This window comes from Pelophylax lessonae (assembly GCF_965119305.1).
Source record: "Pelophylax lessonae genome assembly, chromosome: 2".
Taxonomy (NCBI): Eukaryota; Metazoa; Chordata; class Amphibia; order Anura; family Ranidae; genus Pelophylax; species Pelophylax lessonae.
The window spans coordinates 721,082,282-721,092,303 of NC_138769.1; the positions used below are offsets into that span (position 1 = coordinate 721,082,282).

Consider the following 10,022-nt stretch of genomic DNA (forward strand, 5'->3'; position numbering starts at 1 on the left):
ATGGTCTCAAAAAATCCATTTCGTCAGCATACACATATGGGACCACCTTCTTGGCTGCCAACCCACTCCTCTCCTCCCTGAGTCTTCTCAGATGTCTGTGGAAGCAGTCCCTTAAGCCCTTCCATCTAGTTTGTATTATTTGCACTGAAAAACATAAAAAAAAAAAACATAACCAAGATGTATTTTGTCTTTCAGGTACCTGGCAACAGGACATTCCATTGTAAGTTTACATTATGAATTCATGGTGGGCAAGTCGACACTTTATCAGTGAAACCTGTGAGATATTATAGGATGTGCTCAATGGCATTGTAATGAAGAAGCCAAATGAAGACGACTGGAAGTCGATAGCCCAATGTTTTTGGGAATGGTGCAATTTCCCAAATTGCCTTGGAGCTATAGACGGGAAGCACATCCGTGTTGTTAAGCCAGTTGGTTGTGGAAGTCGGTTTTTCAATTACAAAAAGTTTTTCTCCTTTGTTTTGCTAGCAGTGGCCGACGCAAACTATTGCTTCATCTACATAGACATCGGATCATATGGAAGCAGCTCGGATTCCCATATTTTTGGCAATTCATCTTTTGGCCAAAGGCTACGAGAGAATCAGCTAAATCTTCGTCGTAACTGTCCCTTACCTGGCACAGCTGAACCCCCGCTACCATATGTCTTTGTTGAAGATGAGGCGTTTGCGTTGGGAGAACACCTAATGAGGCCTTACTCCAACCGTAATCTGAATGCACCAAAAAAAATTTTGATTATCGGCTGACCAGGGCAAGGAGGGTGGTGGAGTGCACTTTTGGTATTCTTGCCAATAAATGGCGCGTACTGCACACCCCTATTGCTTTAAACCTGGAGAACGCAATAACTGCAGTGAAAGCAGCTTGCGTGCTACACAATTTTGTACGACAACGGGATTGGTACAATTTCGAGGATTCTGTTCAACATGACCTGGAAACTGCACAATTGACTGCTGCTCGGGGATCCAGTGATGGTGCCACAATTAGAGCTAAATTTACCTCTTTCTTCATGTCACCGGCTGGTGAAGTAGAATGGCAAATGGAGGTTATTGGATCATAAAGAAAATCAATTTTCTCTTACGTCCTCAGACAGTCGCTGCCCACTCATTCAGTCTTCACCAATGGGTATTGACCTCTTATCCATAGGAGCAAGCTAAGACTTGTTAAAAACAAAGTAATTTACATAGACAGACACACCTATAGGGGCTGTCCCACTGGTCCAATACCCCCTGCTATCAGCATTCCCAACTCAGTTTGCCTTCTGCCTAGTTAGGAGTAAGATAGGCTCTCCCTGTGCTGGGGCTACAGTCTCCGCCTTCTTCTGTTTTATTACTTTTATTTTATGCTAAGTGTTTTTTCTTTGCACTACTAGCGTTTTATTTGTTCCTGCGCTTAGTTAGGCGGATCTTCTGAAGACTACGGCGTTTGCGGAGCTGGGAGTCAGACTGGTCGTCCTGGTGCTCCAGGACAGAGGGCCTTATGGAATCCCAGCCCGCCATTGAGCGTTTAGCAGGCTATGCGTACGCCCTGGCCTCGCAAACGACCTGTCCCTGTCCTCAGGGACGAAGCCCGCTTGGACGTCTCAACCCGTGCGTTGCTAGAGTCCTGTGTTTTGGCTGATGGCACCCCCACCGCCTGGGGTGGGAGGCTTCCCGTCGATGTGAGGCGCCCACACCATCTGGTATGGTAAGTACGTTCCATGTGGGGCCTCTGTCTGGGGATGGCAGTCTGCTAGGTCTGTGCTATCCCCTCATGTCTGTGTGTCTAGGGTTAGCCTTACTCCCGATCCCTGCGGGGGCTCTACTGCGTCCAGGACGCTATGTGGGGGGTTGTGGGGGTCCCTACCCTCGGTGACACTATTGTGATTGTGCTGGGTGCAGACATGTATGGGCGCCCCACAGCGGTGTAAAAACCGCGGGACCGCCATTTTAGGTGTGGGCGGCTGCTTAGCTTCACTGTGGGAACTTTCTGCAGCTCTCTATGTAGTCTTTTTGGTGCCACCTTGTGTGTGGCAAGGTGTTTTTCTTTGCACATGTTCGGTAGCCATTTTCCCGGAGCCTCCCATTGTTTTCTATGGGCAACCATTTTCCCTTAGCCTGAGTCCTGTTCAGCCTCATGCAGTGTGACATCACTTCCTTTCCTCATACAGAGAGATCGTCAGCCAGCGTGGTAACACTTGTGGGGATCTGTTCTTGCTGTTTTGTGGGGAATATCTCTGGCTATCAGCTCTATTCCTGCCCGAGGGGTTTGTCAGTATAGTCCCTAATAGCGGTGCATTGCGGTGGGATCGCCGTGTTTTGCGATTTAAAGGGCCAGCACCAAAAACGTTTTTTATGGAGTCCCAGGACAGCAAATTTCCCCCAGCTTTGGAGGATGATTCAGGCTCCTCTGATTCCTCTGCGCTTACTGCTGCACTTGCGACTTTAGCGTCCAAAGTGGATTTTTTGATGGCTGAACAGGATTCTAGGAAAAGGCCTAGGTTTTCTCACTCTTCTGATTCTGAGTCTGACATGGTTGCCGTAGATAGTGTGCCCCTTGAGGGGTCTCATTCCTCCCAGTCTGAAGGGGAGGCGGAGGACGAGGAGGGGGATGATTCCCCCCCCTGGGACGGCCAGAGAACGCGCTGCTATGTCTGCGCTGATTACTGCTGTAAAAGATACACTACATTTAGAGGATGAGCCCAACCCTCCGGGTAATCGGTCCTCCTTTTGGGATCCGCAGAACCCAAAAAGCGGCGCAGGTGTTTCCTTGTCCCGCTGAGTTTCACGAGACTGTGAATGAACAATGGCGCAATTTGAAGCGCAATTTTGTGGTGCCTAAATGGTTTCAACTTCGTTACCCCTTTGCGTCTCCAACGGATTCGCGCTGGTCTGTGGCTCCTAAGGTGGATCACACGGTGTCCAGATTGAACAGGGCCACTCTGGTACCCACGGAGGATTCTCCGGTGTTCAGGGACCCTACGGATAGGCAGTTGGAATCCCTCGCTCGCCACTCCTATATGGTGGCGGGTTCCTTGCTGAAACCTATTTTCGCCTCCGTCATGGTGTCTCAAGCTGTGGCAGATTGGACCAAGGTGCTCAGGCGCACCCTCGTGGCTGACTCTGCCCCTCCTACTACTTTGGAGATGGTGGGCCAGATTAGTCAGGCGTTCATGTACCTGTGTGATGCGGCCTTAGTTTAAGCCCCTTTGGCCGCATGGCTATCTGGTGTCACGGTGCTTAACCGTCGCTTGGTATGGCTGAAGAGCTGGTCGGCTGACCAGTCTTCCAGGAAGACGGTGTCTGATATCCCTTATGCGGGGACTCGTCTTTTTGGGGAATCCCTGGACGAATTGGTTAAAGGAGTCACTGGGGGCACGAGCACTCTGCTGCCCCAGAATCCTAAGGGTAAGTTCTTCCGCGGTAAGCGGGGCCCTTCCTTTAATCCGAACCAGGGGTCCTTTTGTGCTTTCAAAGCACAGGATAAGGGGAAACCCTTTAAAGGCCATGGTGGCCAGAGGAAGCCTTGGGCGGGCAAGTCAAAAGCCGCCCAGGCTGGAATGGCAGCCCAGTCCGCCTTGACCAGAAGGGACGCCCTCACCCGTTCCAGGGGTGGGGGGACGTCTGCGCGGTTTTTTCGAACCTTGGCTGCTCCGGATTCCGGACAGGTGGGTTCAGGAAATCATTCGATCAGGTTACAAGATCGAATTCCTTTCGCGGCCAGCGGAGATGTTCTTTCCCTCAAATCTTCATTTGACTCCAGATCGTTTGCAAGATCTTCATCGGGGGGTTCAGGATCTTCTCGCCCAGGGGGTGATAGTCCCGGTGCCGCATTGGGACAGATTTCGGGGGTTTTACTCTAAGCTGTTCACTGTGCCCAGAAAGGAGGGCAAGGTGCGTCCAATTCTGGACTTGAATGCTCTGAACCGCTTCGTGCGCGTTCAAAAATTCCGCATGGAATCACTCCGCTCGGTGGTAGCCTCTCTGAGCCCGGGAGATTTCCTGGCTTCCATCGACCTCAAGGATGCGTATTTACACATCCCCATATTCTAGGGTCATCAGAGGTACCTCCGATTTGCAATCGCGGAGGAACACTATCAGTTTGTGGCATTACCTTTCGGTCTCGCTTCGGTTCCAAGGGTGTTTACCAAAGTGCTGGCTTCTGTTTTGGCCCTGTTACGGGCACAGGGAATTGCGATCTTGGGATATCTGGACGATCTCCTGTTAAGGTCGAGTGCCAGTCAGAGCCTGCTGCGCGATCTGTCCACTACGGTTCAGACGCTCCAGGAGTTTGGGTGGACCATCAACGGTCAGAAGTCGACTTTGTCTCCTTCGGTTCGTCTCCCCTACTTGGGGATGGTCCTGGACTCCGCCCAAGCAAAGGTGTTTCTGCCGGAGGACAAGCTCCGGACCCTGCAGGATGAGGTCAGGTCCCTCAGGGACAACGAGTCCTCGTCACTCAGGACCTGTATGCAGTCCCTGGGGTTGATGGTGTCAGCCTTCGAGGCGATACCCTTTGCACAGTTTCACACGCGGTCTCTCCAGGCGGAGATACTGGCCAGATGGGACAGACTTCCTCAGTCCTTGGACCTGAGGGTATCTTTGAGTCGCCTGACCAGAGAGGATCTTCTGTGGTGGCTCCAGTCTCCGGCCGTAGCGGAGGGGAAGTCCTTCCGGCCGTTGTGGACGGTGATTACCACGGATGCCAGCCGGTCGGGCTGGGGTGGAGTTCTGGGCACTCTGTCTGCCCAGGGCACTTGGTCGGAGGAGGAATCCTCCCTGCCGATAAACATTTTGGAATTGCGAGCAATCAGGCTGTGCCTGCTCTATTGGTCGGATCATCTTCGGGGCCGCCCTTTACGGGTGCAGAAGGACAATGCCACTGCGATGTCATCGATCACCAAGGGGGCACCAGGAGTGCCCGGGCGGCCCAGGAAGTGACCAGAATTCTGTCTTGGGCCGAGACACATGTTCCGGCGATTTTGGCAGTTCACATTCCGGGTGTGGAGAATTGGCAGGCCGATTATCTGAGCTGCCAGACCCTGAACCAGGGGGAATGGTCCCTGCACCCGGAGGTGTTTCAAATGCTGTGTGCGAGATGGAGATCCCCGGATGTGGATCTGTTCGCGTCCCGACTAAACAACAAAGTGGGAAGGTTCGTGGCAAGAACGCGCGATCCTCTGGCAGACGCCTCGGATGCGCTGGTGGTGCCTTGGAATCAGTATCATCTGATTTATGCCTTCCCCCCGATTCAGTTGTTGTCCAGGTTCCTTCGCAGGTTGGTCTAAGAACCGAAGTTGGTGATTCTGGTGGCCCTGGATTGGCCGCGCCGGTCTTGGTACGCGGACATCATGCAACTGGTCGTCGAGCCTCCCTGGCGGCTCCCGTTACGTGACGATCTGCTGTCTCAGGGGCTGATCTTCCATTCTGCTTTACAGTCGCTGGCTTTAACCGCGTGGCTGTTGAAAGCGAGGTCCTGAGAGATCGAGGTCTCTCTGCGGTGGTCATTCCTACCCTGCTTAAGTCTAGGAAGGCCTCGTCCGGTAAGATCTATTACCGTACCTGGAAGGCTTATTTTGCCTGGTGTGAGTCCAGGGGCTTCCAACCTCGTTCCTTTTCGGTGGCGAGGGTACTAGCCTTCCTGCAAACTGGTGTGGACCAGCGTCTTGCTGTCAAAGGTCAGTTGTCGGCACTGGTCATCCTTTTCCAGCGCCCCTTGGCGTCGAACTCTTTGATACGCACCTTTATTCAGGGGGTGCGTCATTTGGCTCCTCCTAGGAGAGCGCCTTTACCTCCTTGGGACCTGAACTTGGTCCTGTCGGTTTTGCAACGTCCTCCCTTTGAAAACATCAGGGAGGTTCCTCTGCCTGTGCTGTCACAAAAGGTTGCCTTTCTGGTGGCAATCACGTCTGCTCGCAGAGTGTCGGAGTTGGCAGCCCTGTCCTGCCGCTCCCCCTACCTGGTGGTTGATAGGGATAAGGTGGTCTTGCGACCTAACCAATCTTTTCTTCCTAAGGTGGTTTCGGATTTTCACCTTAACGAAGATATTGTCTTGCCTTCGCTGTGTGCGAATCCCAAGCATCCTAAGGAGTTCGCTCTGCACTGCTTGGATGTGGTCCGGGCGATCAGGGTGTACCTGTTGTCTACTGAATCCTTCAGGAAGTCGGATTCTCTCTTCGTCCTTCCCGAGGGCCCTCGGAAGGGTATGGCTGCGTCTGCGGCGACCATTTCAAAATGGATCAGACAGACGATTGTACAGGCCTATTCAATTAGGGAATGGGTTCTGCCTTTCCCTGTCAAGGCGTACTCTACCAGGGCGGTGAGTGCGTCCTGGGCTTTCCGGCATCAGGCTTCGGTGGCCCAGGTGTGCAAGGCTGCGACTTGGTTGTCCGTGCACACCTTCTCAAAATTCTACAAACTTGATGTTTTGACATCAGCAGATGCCTCCTTTGGCCGTAAAGTTCTGTGTGCGGCAGTGCCTTGATGGGGTCAGGCCATTGCCTGTCCCTGTCTGTTGGGGGTTGTTTTTTTCTCCCCCTTTGGTTATTTGTTTCCTGGGTTGTTTGCTCCAGTTGAGCTTTTTTGTTACCCAGAGTTTTTTACCTTTTTCTGCTCAGATAAGGTTCCTTTCTCTGACCTGGGTGCTGCGTTGCCTTTGTGACGGTTGCGCTTCCCACCCCTCATGTCTACACTGCTTTGGTACATCCCATTGGTGAAGACTGAATGAGTGGGTGGCGACTGTCAGAGGACGTAAGAGAAAATGGAATTTTTGTAAAATCTTACCTTAAAATTCCTTTCTCTGAGACCTCTGACAGTCGCCACCCCCGCCCCTCTATTGGGGTTCTTTTGGACTTTAACTGCTTGCTACCAAACTGAGTTGGGAATGCTGATAGCAGGGGGTATTGGACCAGTGGGACAGCCCCCATAGGTGTGTCTATGTAAATTACTTTGTTTTTAACAAGTCTTATGCCTAGCTTGCTCCTATGGATAAGAGGTCAATACCCATTGGTGAAGACTGAATGAGTGGGCGGTGACTGTCAGAGGACTCAGAGAAAGGAATTTTACAGTAAGATTTTACAAAAATTCTGTTTTTTGATGCTGGGGCGTTTTGAGTTATGTTATATGGCCTGTACTGCGAGTTTATAACTTTTGATGTTATGCTATTCTCTTTGTTTAGTAAAAATTGGATTCTGATTGATGAGTAAAACATTGTCTCCATATTTTAAGAAAGCCATGTTTTGATCAACATAAAACTGACATGATTCCTATTCTGCAGTAGAACTAGACATCACTGATTAAATGAGTGATGAGTCCATAAGACTGGCCTGATCACAAATCGGAGTAACGGGCTGGTCACGGCCCCTTACCACGTGATCAGCTGTGAGCCAATGACAGCTGATCACGTGAAGTAAACAGAGGCGGTATTTGGCTTTTTTTTTCCTCACGCGTGCAGCATAAGGAGAAAGAAAAGCCGATTGACGGCTGCTGTCAGAGGGTCATCGTTCACGAAGAGTAACAGCAGCTGGCACAGGATCTGTGCCCACCAGTGTCACCTATCAGTGTCCACCAGTGCCACCTGCCAGTGCCCAACACTGCCACCTATTAGTGTCCACCAGTGCCACCTGCCACTTACCACCACTGCCAGCTATCAGTGTTCACCAGTGCCACCTGTCACTGCCCACCACTGCCACCTATCAGTGTCCACCAGTGCCACCTATCAGTGTCCACCAGTGCCACCTGCCACTGACCACCACTGCCAGCTATCAGTGTCCACCAGTGCCACCTGTCACTGCCCACCACTGCCAGCTATCAATGTTCACCAGTGCCACCTGTCACTGCCCACCACTGCCACCTATCAGTGTCCACCAGTGCCACCTATCAGTGTCCACCAGTGCCACTGACCACCACTGCCACCTATCAGTGTCCACCAGTGCCACCTGCCACTGACCACCACTGCCAGCTATCAGTGTCCACCAGTGCCACCTGTCACTGCCCACCACTGCCAGCTATCAGTGTCCACCAGTGCCACCTGCCAGTGCCCACCACTGCCACCTATCAGTGTCCACCAGTACCACCTGCCAGTGCCCACCACTGCCACCTATCACTGTCCACCAGTGCCACCTGCCACTGCCCACCACTGCCACCTATCAGTGTCCACCATTGTGCCCTGCCACTGCCCACCACTGCCACCTATCAGTGTCCATTGCCACCTATCAGTGTCCACCAGTGCCACTGCCCACCACTGCCACCTATCAGTGTCCACCAGTGCCACCTGTCACTGCCCACCACTGCCAGCTATCAGTGTCCACCAGTGCCACCTGCCAGTGCCCACCACTGCCACCTATCAGTTTCCACCAGTACCACCTGCCAGTGCCCACCACTGCCACCTATCACTGTCCACCAGTGCCACCTGCCACTGCCCACCACTGCCACCTATCAGTGTCCACCAGTGTGCCCTGCCACTGCCCACCACTGCCACCTATCAGTGTCCATTGCCACCTATCAGTGTCCACCAGTGCCACTGCCACCTATCAGTGTCCACCAGTGCCACCTGTCACTGCCCACCACTGCCAGCTATCAGTGTCCACCAGTGCCACCTGCCAGTGCCCACCACTGCCACCTATCAGTGTCCACCAGTACCACCTGTCAGTGCCCACCACTGCCACCTATCACTGTCCACCAGTGCCACCTGCCACTGCCCACCACTGCCACCTATCAGTGTCCACCAGTGTTCCCTGCCACTGCCCACCACTGCCACCTATCAGTGTCCATTGCCACCTATCAGTGTCCACCAGTGCCACTGCCCACCACTGCCACCTATCAGTGTCCACCAGTGCCGCCTGCCACTGCCCACCACTGCCACCTATCAGTGTCCACCAGTGCCACCTGCCACTGCCCACCACTGACCACCAGTGACACCTATCAGTGCTGCCCATCAGTGCCACCCTATTAGTGCCTATTAAAACACAAATGAAAAAAAAATGAACTTACATTTTTCAGACTGTTCATTGTCAGACAGCAAATCCCAGTCATCCACAATAATTCTAACGATCTCCAGCCATGCATTATATCGCTTGCTTTGGTTCTTGTAGTCTGGATCTGTGCTGTCATACAGCACTGCACGCTTCTTTACCAGCCTGATGAGAAGTTCGTTGTCAATCGCTTCTCTTCTGACAACTTCTCTGCGGCCTCTTGAAGGCATTTTCAGCAGAAGTTTTTCAGATGTCCTGCACAGCCAGACTAGGCAGAAGTAACGGCCTATAGAATGCAGGCTAGTGATGTCCAGTTCATGAACGAATCGTTCTTGTGAATTGATTATTTTTAGTGACCTGTGTGAACTGGATGACTCGGTTAATCTCACTGAACGACTCGGTATGAAAACAGTTCATTTGCGAGTCGCTGAATAGAAGAGACAGGCCCGGTAATCTGATCCTAGAATGAGAGAGTTTAGCCCCGCCCTGCAACCAATCAGACATCCCAGCACACTTACATGCTGCAAAGTGGAAAGAAGCCAATCACAATTCAGAGTACTCATACCAGACCAGTTACTGAGTCAAAGACTCGGTTAGAAGAAGCGAACATACTAAAAGAATCGTTTGACCGAGTACAGTAAAATCACCACCAGTACAACAATACACCAAAGCAATCATGCAGCAGCAGTGCTAAAGCAGACAGCGGGGACAGACAAAGGGTTAATTATTTAATCCTTTGAAAATGTGTCTAAAGACTAAACAGGATTTTAAAAAAATAAACAATTTTTAATAAAATATGAAATATTATAAATGACTTCAATGTTATTAGAATGTCAGCTCTGTGGGTTCGCTCTATGTTTCTGGTATACACTGCATGGTTGTTGTATTGATTCTTCAGTTCACTTGCTGAGTCTGCAGACAAGCAAGTGAACCGAAGCTCTGACTCCTTACCTTACTTCGGGATGAGTCAGAGCTCCGCTTCACTTGCTTGTCAGCAGACTCGGCATGTGAACTGAAGATTCGATTTATTAATCGGTTCGTTTCAGTGAGTAGTTCGAAA

General features: G+C 51.6%; 1 pseudogene across 1 annotated transcript; it reads left to right on the forward strand.

Moving 5' to 3' along the window:
• Nucleotides 1-269: 269 nt before the first annotated feature.
• On the forward strand, nt 270-1,072 carry LOC309548280 (annotated as a pseudogene). The gene has a single exon. The product of its transcript is annotated as an uncharacterized misc_RNA (transcript).
• Nucleotides 1,073-10,022: the final 8,950 nt, after the last annotated feature.